This window comes from Chiloscyllium plagiosum, unplaced genomic scaffold (genome assembly GCF_037043375.1).
Source record: "Chiloscyllium plagiosum isolate Xiang-an unplaced genomic scaffold, Cpla_swu_hap1 HiC_scaffold_53X, whole genome shotgun sequence".
Classification (NCBI taxonomy): domain Eukaryota; kingdom Metazoa; phylum Chordata; class Chondrichthyes; order Orectolobiformes; family Hemiscylliidae; genus Chiloscyllium; species Chiloscyllium plagiosum.
The window spans coordinates 7,989,156-8,003,208 of record NW_028270191.1 but is presented as its reverse complement, the minus strand read 5'-3'; the positions used below and the strand labels follow the sequence as shown (position 1 = coordinate 8,003,208).

The 14,053-nt window shown below is 45.8% G+C and overlaps 1 protein-coding gene across 3 annotated transcripts in view; it reads right to left on the bottom strand.

Moving 5' to 3' along the window:
* The window catches only part of LOC122543389 (rho guanine nucleotide exchange factor 25-like), a 373,207-nt gene that overhangs the window by 346,663 nt on the left and 12,491 nt on the right, over positions 1 to 14,053 (bottom strand). The window lies entirely within an intron of this gene.

Below are 14,053 nucleotides of genomic sequence, written 5' to 3'. Positions count from 1 at the left end.
AGTTAGTAAGTTTGCAGATGACACCAAAATTGGAGGTATAGTAGACAGCGAAGAGGGTTACCTCAGATTACAACAGGATCTGGACCAGATGGGTCAATGGGCTGAGAAGTGGCAGATGGAGTTTAATTCAGATAAATGCAAGGTGCTGCATTTTGGGAAAGCAAATCTTAGCAGGACTTATACACTTAATGGTAAGGTCCCAGGGAGTGTTGCTGAACAAAAAGACCTTGGAGTGCAGGTTCATAGCTCCTTGAAAGTGGAGTCGCAGGTAGATAGGATAGTGAAGAAGGCGTTTGGTATGCTTTCAGAGTATTGAGTACAGGAGTTGGGAGGTCATGTTGCAGCTGTACAAGACATTGGTTAGGCCACTGTTGGAATATTGCGTTCAATTCTGGTCTCCTTCCTATCGGAAAGATATTCTGAAACTTGAAAGGGTTCATAAAAGATTTACAAGGATGTTGCCTGGGTTGGAGGATCTGAGCTACAAGGAGAGGCTGAACAGGCTGGGGCTGTTTTCCCTGGAATGTCGGAGGCTGAGGGGTGACCTTATAGAGGTTTACAGAATTATGAGGGGCATGGATTGAATAAATAGGCAAAGTTTTTTCCCTGGGGTCGGGGAGTCCAGAACTAGAGGGCATAGGTTTAGGGTGAGAGGGGAAAGATATAAAAAAGACCCAAGAGGCAACATTTTCACGCAGAGGGTGGTACGTGTATGGAATGAGCTGCCAGAGGATGTGGTGGAGGCTGGTACAATTGCAACATTTAAGAGGCATTTGGATGGGTATATGAATAGGAAGGGTTTGGAGGGATATCGGCCGGGTGCTGGCAGGTGGGGATAGATTGGGTTGGGATATCTGGTCGGCATGGACGGGTTGGACCGAAGGGTCTGTGTCCATGCTGTACATCTCTATGACTCTCTGACTCTATAACCGATCCTGCATTCCAGTAATATAAAGCATGGAACTTATCAGAGACCAAGGCTCCATGAGCAAATCGGAATATTAGATCACGTTGGACTATCTATCCCTAACCTCAACATCCATCGTGTCCCTCTGCTCAGTGAATACCAACGCAAAGTAGTCATTAAGAATCTCACCCATTTTCTCTAACACCACGCATAACGTTCCTCCTTTGTCCATTAGTGGGCCAACCCTTTCTCTAGTTACCCTCTTGCTCCTTATATACGAATAAAAGGCTTTGGGATTTTCCTTAACTCTGTTTGCTAAAGATATTTCATGACTCCTTTTCACCCTCGTAATTCCTCGTTTCGGACTGGTCCTACATTCCCAATATTCTTCCAAAGCTTCATCTGTTTTCAGTCGCCTAGACGTTACGTATGCTTCCTTTCACCTCTTAGTTAGTCTCTCAATTTCACCTGTCATCCATAGTTTCCTAATTTTACCATTTCTTTCCCTCATTTTCACAGGGATATGTGTGTCCTGCACTCTAATCAACCTTTCTTTCAAAGCATCCCACATATGAAATGTGGATTTACCCTCAAACAGCTGCTCCCAATCCACATTCCCCAGCTCCTCCCGAATTTTGCTATAGTTGGCCTTCCCCAATTTAGCACTTGTTCTTTAGGACCATTCTCTTCTTTGTCCATGAGTATTCTAAAACTTATGGAACTGTGATCAGTATTCCCAAAGTAATCCCCTACTGAAACTACAACCACCTGGCTGGGCTCATTCCCCACCACCAGGTACAGTATGGCCCCTTCCCGAGTTGGACTATTTACAAACATCTATCTGTCTACATATTTGTACCTCGATCTCATGCTCACTATTGGGAGGCCTGTTGTACAGCTCCAACATTGTTACAGCACCTTTCTTACTTCTGAGCTCTGCCCATATTGCCTCACTGCTTGAGTCTTCCATAGTGCGATATCCTCCATGACCAGTAATGCAACTCCTCTACCCCCTTTTGCCTCCCTCTGTATCCCACCTGAAGCATTGGTATCCTGGGATATTTAGTTGCCAATCTTGCCCTTCCCTCAACCAAGTCTCAGTAATAGCAATAACATCGTACTCCCAGGTACTAATCCAAGCCCTAAGTTCATATGCCTTATCTACATTTCTAGCTTTAAAACCAATGCACCTCAGACCACTTGTCCCTTTGCATTCATCATCTGCTCCCTGCCTACTATTCCCTTTATTCATGCCCCTTATTCATGCTGACTTCATTATCTAGTTCCTTACAGGCTTTAGTTACTACCTCTTCCTTTACCATCCCCCTGCCACATTAGTTTAAACCCTGCCCAATGGTGTTAGCAAAAGCACCTCCTAGGATACTGGTTACAGTCCAGCCCAGGTGTAGACCGTCCAATTTGTAATAGTCCCACCTCCCCCAGAACCGATCCCAATCCAAAAATCTGAACCCCTCCCTCCTGCACCATCTCTCAAGCCACTCATTCTTATCCTGCTTATTCTTTCATTTCTACTCTGACTAAGCAAAATGATTCAAGTTTCTTTTAAATATAAAACTGTTTTAAAAGCCCCTGTGATTTTTGTCCCAGCTTTGCTCATAGTAGTGGCCTGAAGATTAACATCGCATGTTGGAGTACTCCAGAGGGTAGGCAACTCCAGTCTGTGGAGTTTTCACATGACACGTGGGCATCTCTTGGAGAGATAGAGACATTCATAATTAGAATTACCAAAGCTAGTAAGTATGGACCCCTTTTTAATCTCTTCCAAGCAGCACACTCTGCTGGTACATGTCTATGTGGTAAGCTCAAGTGGACAAAATGTAATTTTCAATACACTCCAATGAGGAATTAGAAATCTTACTGAAATACTGGGATATACTGGGCTCAGAGTAAAGCCGCAAATTTAACCAGAGGTGAGGGATGAGCTTAAGACCAATGAAGCAAGCTTCAAGCTTAGTTTCAATCATCAATGTGAGGCCCAGCCCATTTGAACTCCTCTGGCCTCACTTAAATAGATCCAAACTCGTGGCCGTGTCCAACACCAATGGGAGAGAACGGAGGGACGGGGAGGGGCAGCGAAAGTGGGGTGAATGACAGAGCATGGAAGCAGCAGCAAAACGGGGCAAGAGCAACAGATAGGGGAGAGAGCAGCATGGAGGGGGCAGGATGTCACAGACAGGAGGGAGAGTATACAGAGGAAATGGCTGAGAATAAAGAGGGGGAAAAGAAGGGAAGAAAGCAGCAGAGAGCAGAGTGGCAGAGAAGGGGGGTCAATGGTAGATGGGGAGCAAATTAGAGATTGAAGGAGCAAAGAGGGACTCAGCTCACCAGAAGCATTATCCATTCTCTAGGGTCATAAGCAGAGACTGGGGTTTCTTGAACCTGCCTAAACTGTACAGCTTCCAGCGACTCTGGTTATTGCATCAGATGGCATATACTCACCACCTGCTACCTAGACCTGACAGCCAAACATTACCAGCGACGGTCACAGTCACTACCATCCTCTGTGTTTTAGCCTCCAGATCCTTCCAGAGTTCAACCCAAGCCATACCGTCTCACTGTGACCCATAATGCAGAGGTCAGGATTGTTGCCAATATGTTAATATTACTTGTGATGATGGCAATCGAATTAGCAGGCACCTCGGGTTTCGACACCAGCTGGTTTCGCATGGTGCAGGGTATTGTCAACTATCCATGTAGTAATCCAGCCAACCCCACAGGCAGACACATTGTGGGCTCCCTAAGGGGTTCCAATGCAAGTGGAATCCTCCCAGCCGCTGATCGATGTGGGCAGTTGTAAGACAGTTGGGAGAATAGCGTGAGATTGGCAGTGAGGAGCTTTCCAAAGCAGGAAAGACAAAAGCGGTAAGCTGGCAACTCCAGCTCACCAACTATAGTCATAGAATAGAATGGTCATAGAAAAATACAGCGCAGTACAAGCCCTTTGGCCCTCGATGTTGCGCCGATCCAAACCCACCTAACCTACACTAGCCCACTATCCTCCATATGCCTATCCAATGCCCGTTTAAATGCCCATAAAGAGGGAGAGTCCACCACTGCTACTGGCAGGGCATTCCATGAACTCACGACTCGCTGAGTAAAGAATCTACCCCAAACATCTGACCTATACCTACCACCCCTTAATTTAAATCTATACCCCCTCCATACGTGGAAAAAGGTTCTCATGGTCAACCCTATCTAAACCTCTAATCATCTTGTACACCTCTATCAAGTCACCCCTAAACCTTCTTTTCTCCAATGAAAACAGCCCCAAGTGCCTCAGCCTTTCCTCATACGATCTTCCTACCATACCTCTGTCTGCAAAGAGTGGGAGAGTACAAGAAGAGGGGCACCATGCGAGTGTGGTACACAGCTAAGTAGGCAAATTTGGTGAACTTTTCTCTAAGATGGCCCAGGAACTGAGACCGGTTGGAGCTTACCTCCCAGTAGTGACTTTGCGATATACAAGTCCAAGCTGAGAGTAGAATGCTTTCTCTACCCAATGCAGTACTGAGGGAGTGTTGGGAGTGTTACACTGTTTGAGGTCCACTGTTTTTGCTAAGATGTCAAACTGAGGCCCCATTTGCTGGGTTCAAAGATTTCCATGGTACCATTTAAGAGGAGCATGGGAGTTGTCCGCACCCCCCCCCCCCACCAGCCTTGTCAATATTGTCCCCTCAACCAAAGAAATTTGATGATAATCACATTATTGCTTGTGGGAGATTGCTGTGCACAAATTGGCTGCCAAGTCTCCTCGTGTCTGAACTACCTACAGGCACTTCATTAGCTGTTCAGTGCTTTAGAACATCCTGAACTGTCTGAAGGCACTTAATGAATGCAAGCATATCTTCTTTGTCAAGTGTTATAACTTGCCATCACCTCATACAGCAAGGGAGGTGGTGGCTTACTGATGATGTCACTGGACAAATAATTCAGAGGCCCAGGGTAATGATTTGTTTCCAACCCCACCAAGGTACTTGCTAGAATTTAAATTCAAATAAAATCTGAAGTTGAAAGCTCACTGTACCCACCAGAGGGATGGAGTGCACAGGTAATTATTGTAATTATGGTGATGGTTGTTGAAAACAAATCTGTTTCTCTCAAAGAAGGAAATTTGCCGTTCTTACCCAGTTTGGCCCACTTGAGACTCCAGACTCTCAGTAATGTGATTGACACTTACTCACCCTCTGAAATGGCAGAGCAAACCACTCAGTTTAAGGACAATTATGGTGGGCAATGACCTTGTCATTGATGCCCACATCCCAAGAGAAGTTAAAAAACTCAAGGATAAAAACACCCCAGTAACCAATTTCCTGACATTTGCATCATGAATTTTGGCCAGCTAAGATTGGGAAAAAGGTGGGGGTGGAGGGGGGGGGGGAAGCTGCGTGTGTGTAAAAAGGCTAATTTTCAGCAGCAAGGAGCCCTCACTCACATCCAAGATCACAGGAGATATGGAGAATACACAATGGCATGCCAACTTGCCTTTCAGCAAGATTAAGCAGGGAAGGCAAGTTGGCTGAGATTCTTGATAGAAATGATATTGGATGGGCAGATGGCACTCTGCATTACTCCAAATCCAAAACAGCAATCACTGTGAAATCATTCTGTAAGCTCCTCAGTGAATCTTTGTAAAATTAATGGCTTTTAATCACTCTAGGCCCAATAACCCTGAAAGGAAGCCATGTGCTCCTCACTGGGAGCCTGGAGTTTATTCCCTATGTGTGGGACTGCGAGACAGAACGCCACGGCATTAAATACTTTCCATGAAGTAGTTCTTGTCGCTTCCATGTGCGTTTTGCTTTCCAACCTCACAAAGCCCCAAGAGAAAGGAAAAAGCTCGCATTTCTCTAGCGCCCCAGGACATCCCAAAGCACTTCTCAGCCCATAAAACACTTGGAGTTCACTCCAGCAATGCAGCTGCCAATAGTGTGCACAGCAAGCTCCCATAGACAGTATTGCAATCATGATTAGATCATCAGCTTCGAGAGATTCTGGTTGAGGGACACTTCTCTCCGCAAAATATCCACTCCAGATGGAGGATAGATGCGGTAGAATGTATCACCTTTGATAGCATGGCACTGCCTCAGTAACACCTTGATTCTGGATTGCTTGGTCTTCAAAGCAACTGATTCAGTAGCGGCAACAATATCCGCTGACTCTCTGAAGGCATAGGGCTAGAAATCGTGTGATTACTGTTATATAAATCACACAGCACAGGAGGCCACCACTGGCCTACCCGGCGTGTGCCATCTCTTTGAGGAAAAAACAGCAACCTAGTTATTCCCATTCCCTTACCCTTTCCCTTTCCCCTGTGATATCATCGCAGCTGAGGGTAATACTGGACAAGTCAGACCCCAAAGTGAAACCTAGTTTGATACAGCACAGATTTTAGTTTTGCAATTGTTTTCATTTCAACAGATCTCTGCATTTACTCAAAGCTATTTCTTTAGTTAATGTCCCCTCCTGAGACCCTTAAACAAACTGAGAAGAAAGATCACATAATTTAACATGGATTCCTTAAATTTATGTCTTCTGCAGGCTTCTGCTTCTAGAATTTTCTTTCAAACAATTCAGGACTCTCTCAACTCCCCAAACCATCCCTGACTGCTTTGGAGGCTGCTATGAACAGCATTTATGCTGTTACAGACCTATGACTGAATTTGCATTATACCTTTCAAATTGAACTGGCTCTGTCTCTGTTTCCCCTGTGTTGTTGGACATTTAGAAAACAACAGTTGTCTTTCTCCATTCTTTTCTTTTTCTTAATGCACTGATCTATTCACTTCAAGGGATTTAAAGACTTGAATGAAATGCATGTACAGATGGTCCCTGATTTACAAATGGCCATTATATGCACACACATACTTATGAATGAGATCCCATATATGGGTATATTAATATTTATTTTAAACATCCGGCATGCGAACGTTTGCGAGTACTTACAACTGGCTCTTTTATACTGTACTGCATTGTACTCCAACTTGCTCACAAAGCAACTTATCAATGGACCCATCATAACACAGGGACTGCCTGGAAACAAAACAGATCTCCAGACATCTCAGTACCACTCATTTAACACATCTAAAATTAATTTAAAATCTGTGCCTTCCCTCTTCTTAACATACAACATAAAAGATACTAATCAAACTTAAAGCTACACATTATTTGTCCTCAGTAGAAACTAAGTTCTGACACAATAACAATGTTTTATGAATCTTCATCACTATCTGCAGGTCTTCTCTTTTTCAAATAAAATGTCCAATTGTCTTCTGAAAGTAACTATTGACCCTGCTTCCACCATTACTGAGGAGTCCAGAACCAGGGGTCACAGTCTAAGGTAGGCCATTTAAAACTAAAACAAGGAGAAATATCTTCACCCAGAGTGGCGAACTTGTGAAATTCTCTGTAAGCTGTTGAGGCCAAAATATTGAATGTTTTCAAGAAGGCTCTTAGGGCTAAGGGGATCAAAGCATATGGGGAGAAAGTGGGAACCGGGGACTGAGTTGGATGATCAGACATGATCATATTGAATGGCAAACTGGGCTTAAAAGGTTGAATGGCCTCCTCTTGCTCCTATTCTCTATGATTTTATTAATTGGCAAATGCTTACTGCATCACTTGTTTTAAGGGGTCCTTTGTCTATTTATATTGAAGGGGTTAATGCCTCGGTTAAAATACAATGGAATGTCAAACAAGCACGTCAAAAGGTCTCTTAGAAATTCCTCTTGGCATTTTGATAAGCTTAAGCTACTAAACTGCTTCTGTCCATCTGTTTCGCCAGAACAGAGGGAAGTAGCATCATGATAAAAGGGCTTTGTCATTACAAAGTTTGGCCAATGAATCAAAAACAGTTTGGTAAACATCCTGATGAGATGCTTCAATTGCTATAAAAATGTATTGGGCCACGTGAAAATATCCTGTGTTTTTCACCCAAGGCACTCTCCAGATTGAAACATTCTGCTATTCCTCACTGTAATATCCAAACAGAGTCTCACACAGACTAAATTTTCACTCAATGCAAAAACAGTGTAAAGCAGTTGCTAGCCAATCAACGGCAAGTTTTACACCATTCCAACTCTTCCCCTGTAGTGAAAGGAGTCAGGAGAACTAGAGATTAAGCCTTGTCCACTTCATGTTGATGAGAGCAAAACGCCATGGATGCCAGAGATCAGAAATTAAAACAAAATTAAAAAGTGCTGGGAACACTCAGCAGGTCAGGCTGCCCTGTGGAGAGAGCAACAGAGTTCACAGGCAATATCTTCAAAGCCTGCTGGATGCACAGACAGTTGGGCCTTCCTACCTACACACAAGTGAGGTGGACATTTCTGTGGGCTACCCACCCTTCCAGCCTTAACTTAAGGAGCAGGAAAACCATAAGGGGCCAATTAGCCAATAACGCAGAACATAGGAGCAGGAGTAGGCCATTCAGCCCTTTGAGCCTGCCCCACCATTCAATATGATCATGTCTGATCATCCAACACAGTCCCCTGTTCCTGCTTTCATCCCATAGCCTTGGATTCCTTTAACTCTAACAATTATATCTAACTCCTTAAAACCAAGGTTTTGGTCTCAAGCACTTGCTGTGGCAGAGAATTCCACAGGCTCCCCCACTCTCTGGGTGAAGACATTCCTCCTCAGCTCAGTCCGAAATGGTCTACCCTGTGTCCTTAAACTGTGACCCCCTGGTCCTAGAGTCCCTGGTCATCAGGAACATCCTTCCTGTGTTTACTCAGTCTAGTCCTGTTAGAATTTTACAGGTTTCTATGAGATCTCGCCCCCTTATTCTTCTAAACTCCAGTGAATATAATCCAAACCAATCCAGTCTCTCTTCATACGACAGTCCTGCCATCCCAGGAATCAGTCTGGGAAACCTTTGCTGTACTCCCTCCATCACCAGAACACCCTTCCTCAGATAAGGAGACCCAAACTGCACACAATACTCCAGGTGTGGTATCATCAAAGCCCTGTACAACTGCAGCAAGACATCTCTGCTCCTGTACTTCCACTCAACTTCACCAACACATTTCACCCCAACCTTAAATTTACCTGGACCACCTGACACCTCTTCCCCCCTTCCTGGACCTCTCCATCTCCATCAACGGTGAACAACTCAACACTGACATTTTCTACAAACCCACTGACTCCCACAGCCATCTTGCATTACACCTCCTCCCACCCCACCTCCTGCAAAAATGCTATCCCTTATTTCCAATTCCTCCACCTCATCTGTTCCCAGGAGGACCAGTCCCATCGCAGAACACACCAGATGGCCTCCTTCTTTAAAGACTGCAACTTCCCCTCCCACGTGGTTAATGATGCCCTCCAGCACATCTCATCCACATCTTGCACCTCCGCCCTCGAACCGCACACTTCCAACCGCAACAATCGCAGAACCAGCCACCACCCCCCCACCCCCCCACCCCGGTCCTCACCTTCCACCCCAATCTCCGTGTACATCGTAACATCCTCCGCCATTTCCGCCACCTACAAACGGACGCCACCACCAGAGATATCTTTCCCTCCCCACCCTATCCGCTTTCCGTAAAGACCATTCCCTCCATGACTAATTGTCAGGTCCACATCCTCTAACAACCCACCCTCCCCTGCCACTGCAGGAATTGCAAAACCTGCGCTCACACCTCCCCCCTCACCTCCATCCAAGGCCCCAAAGGAGCCTTCCGCATCCATCGAAGTTTCACCTGCACTTCCACACCTCATTTACTGTATCGGTTGCTTCTGATGCAGAGTCCTCTACATTGGGGAGACTGGACGCTTAATTATAAAGCGCTTCAGAGAACATCTCTGGGACACCCTCACCAACCAATCCCACCACCCCGTGGCCAAACACTTTAACTCCGCCTCCCACTTTGCCAAGGACATGCAGGTCCTGGGCCTCCTCCATCACCACTCCCTTACCACCCAATGCCTTGAGGAAGAATACCTCATCTTCCACCTTGTGACCCTCCAACCCCATGGCATCAATGTGGATTTCACCAGTTTCCTCACTTCCCCTCCCCCCACCTTACCCCAGTCCCAACTTTCCAGCTCAGCACTGTCCTCATGACTCACCCATCTGTCCACCTTCCTTCCCACCTATGCACTCCGCCCTCCCCTCCAACCTATCACCTTTACCCCCTCCCCCAATCCACCTATTGCACTTTCAACTACCTTCCCCCCAGCCCCACCCCTCTCACATTTATCTCTCCACCCCCAAAGCTCCTTGCCTCATTCCTGATGAAACGTCGGGCTTTTGCCCAAAACGTCGATTGTCCTGCTCCTCGAATGTGCCTAACCAGCTGTGCTTTTCCAGCACCACACTCTTGGCTCCTGTACTCGAACCCTCTCACTGTGAAGACCCAACATCCCATTTACCTTCTTCACCTCCTGCTGTCCCCTGCAGGCTTATTTTCAGTGACTGGTGTACAAGGGCACCCAGGTCTCATTGCACCTCCCCCTTTCCCAGAGTTTAAGAGCAATTCAGGGCCTGGGCTACAATTTGCACTGTTCCAGGTCAGACAACGGCTGGCAACCTACTTGGCTGGTAAACTGCACGGGCTGCACAGGAGTTAGGGAAGAGGGACAGTTCCTCAATCTGTCGCAATTTTTGCATGATTGAGGGTAGGGATATGGGGCAGGGGTGGCTGCTGGCAGCTAACACCCCCACCCTCTCCCTGTAACCTTAAACCTCTCTTCCCCCACGCCCCAAGAACAGCCAACTTCAATGGGTAGCTTTTCAATCCTGGGATCCTCAGTCAGAAAGAAGGCCAACTGGCGTCCTCTTTAATGCCTGTTTGAAAAACACCCTGGAAGCCCATCTGTCCAAGAGTAAACACCTCAGCGCTTTTCCAGGCAGTGAGAGAGACACCCGCCATGATTCCATCCAATGTTTCAGGTCGATGACCTTTCATCAGGACAGGAAAAACAAATGATTCATTTCAAGCATGGTCAGAAGCAGGAAAAGAGGCCAAGGGGAAGGTTTGGAATTGGATGGAAGAGAGAAGGGATTCTATAACAAAAGGGACAATGGTGCAAGGCTACAGGGACTGATAATGGAAGCAGTAGAGAAACAAGAAACGTGCACGTAGGTGAAAATGGGTATGGGGGGACAAACTGTTTCATAACAGACAACTGCCTCCAGAACATATGGACTACAGATTGACATCTGAAGTTTTTGAATTCAATGTTAGTTTTCAAGGCTGGAAGATGCCCCAATTGAATGAGGGGGTGTTTTTCCTCAAGTTTGCAGTTGAGCCTCATTAGACCAGTGCAGGAAGTAAAGAACAGAAAGCTCACAGTGGGCTGGTGACCAGGAGCTGAGGTTCATACCAGAGACTGACTGGAGGGAAACTCAGTCAGCATTTAGTCTACTCTCAGTGGAGGACTGCACATGAAAAAAAATTCTCAACTCCCTGCTGTTTCTTCAACTTCAACCCCATGTCATAGAATCCCCAGTGTGGAAGCAGGCTATTCAGCCCACCGAGTCTACATCAACTATCCAAACAAAACTATCCCTGTAACCGTGAATTTACCATGGCTAATCCACCTAACTTGTACATCTTTGGACTGTGGGTACTGACTCCTGTTAGTGGAAGTGTTAATGCTGATGCTTAAATATGATGTTGAGGTGCCAGTGTTGGACTGGGGTGGACAAAGTTAAAAGTCACACAACACCAGGTTATAGTCCAACAGGATTATTTGGAAGCACTAGCTTCCAGAGCACTGCTCCTTCATCAGTTAGCTATGTGATGATGGAGCAGCACTCTGAAAGCTAGTGCTTCCAAATAAACCTGTTGAACTATAACCTGGTGTTGTGTGATGCTTAAATAAGCTTATAGCTGAATATGCTTAAAATGATACTTCAAGGACTCTTGTGCTGTATTGGTAATGTCACAGCCAGAAAGCCCAGGTTCAAGACCCACTTGCTCTAGAGGCGTGTCATAACATCCTTGAACAGGGTGGTTAGAAAATAACACTAACTTTACTTCACATTGAAATGTTTTGGTAAATCTGGCCGGGTTTTAAGTCATAGAAACTTCTCTTTCACATTTCGGAATCTCCTTCTCTCCCACTGTGTAACCCGCCCCTGGAGTGTCCATCACTCAGCTCCTGCAGCATTGCGCCCATCCAACAGGCTGAACAGCGACCATACAGAAATAACCAGGAAACTGGCGACAGAGAGACTGGTGCGACTTGCCTTATAGACTTCGAGGTGGAGGATGACGGGTTTTACTATTCGAAACGAGAGTGACATTCTTTACGTTTCGCTGATAAGACGAACGCTACATCTGCAAAGGCCTCTCTCTCAGGGAATAATTCGACGACATTATAGATAACGTAAAAGGATCTAAAGTGAAGGGGCTATAGGTACAAAGTTCAACGTGAGACATTTGGATGTGGGAAAAAAAACCTCTTCACACCGACAGTTGCGAGACTGTGGGATTCGACTTCCTAAGTTAGCGGTATAAAGTACATGCCAGAATATTGTTGTCTGTCAGGGACCCCGGCTGCAAAGCCAGCAGAGAACGCCTCGCGGGGGGGAAAACCGCCAAAGCACAAACCAATCAAGCGACGCCAAAACCACCAGCGGAGCCTTCCCCTAAAATCAAGACCCTGGAGACCTTGAAAGGCTGAGACTTGCCAGCCAATCAAAAGCCGGCAACTTTCAGGCTCCAGCAGGGAAATGGTGGGAAGAAGGGTAACGTTGGTGTCCCTGACAGCGGGGGAATGGGGAATTTGGGGGTGGGAAAGAGAAGAGGCCAGTTGGTAACTGAAATGCAGGCTGCATGTGACTGATGCCCTTGGAGCCTGTCCAACTGTTTGGTACCGAGTATCCCATATGGAGGTCTTTTGGATCAATTGGTGAGTTGAACCTGCTAAAAGCCCACTCTGGTTTCAATGTCAAGCTTTCCTGATGGTTAGTTTGTGTGGCAGGTTTGGTAAGATTGCAACCCCTACTGAGTTGACAATAAGACACTGAAGCACAAATAGGCCTTTCAGCCCATTGAATAGGCTCCACCATTCCACAGATTCACTGATCTCAGAGACAAGATTCCTCCTCATCTCTATCTTAAACGGGCGACCCCTTATTCTGAAATTATACCTTCTGGTCCTAGACTCTTCCACAAGGGGAAACAAACTCTGCACATGTCCCCTGTCCAGTCCACTAAGAATCCTGTATGTCTCAATAAGGTCACCTTTCATTCATCTAAATTCCAACAAGTGTAGGCCCAACCTACTTAACCTCTCGTCATGAAACAAAGAGAACAAAGAAAATTACAGCACAAGAACAGATCCTTCAGCCATTCAAGCCTGCACCAATCCAGATCTTCTACCTAAACCTGTTGCCTATTTTCTAAGGGTCTGTAACCCTAACAGTCCCTCCATACCCGGGATCAGCCGAGTGGACCTCCTCTGGACTGCCTCCAATGTCAGTTTGTCTTTCTCAGATAAAGGGACCCAAAACTGTTCACAGTATTCCAGCTGTGGTCTGACCGGTGCCTTGTATAGTTTTAGCAAATCCTCCCTATTTTTATACTCCATTCCCTTTGGAATAAAGAGCAACATTCCATTCGCCTTCCCTATTCCCTGCTGAACTCGGATGCTCGCTTTTTGTGCTTCATGGATGAGGATTCCCAAATCCCTCTGTTCTGTAGCTTACTGAAGTCTTTCTCCATTTAAATAATATTCAGCTCCTCCTCTTCCTGCCAAAGTGAATAACCTCACAGTTTTCCCCACATTATATTCCATGTGCCAAGTTTTTGACCAGTCATTTTGCTTCATTCTATATCCCTCTGCAGAGTCTGTGTGTCATCCTCACCACTTGCCTTCCACATATTTTTGTGTTTTCTCAAATTTGGCTACAGTACATTCACTTTCCTCATTCAAGTCAGTAATACATGTCGTAAATAATTGTGGCCCCAGCACTGACCCCTGTGGCACTCCACCAGTTACAGGTTGCTATCCTGAAATTGCCCCCCTTATCCCAACTCTCTGCCTTCTATTAGAGAACCACCTATCTTGCTATAACCCACGTCACTCTGAACCTAATAAGATTACACCCTGTGTTTTGCATGAGATTTGGAAGGTGATGATTCATCTCAGGGTGAACCAATGTCAGGATCCTTA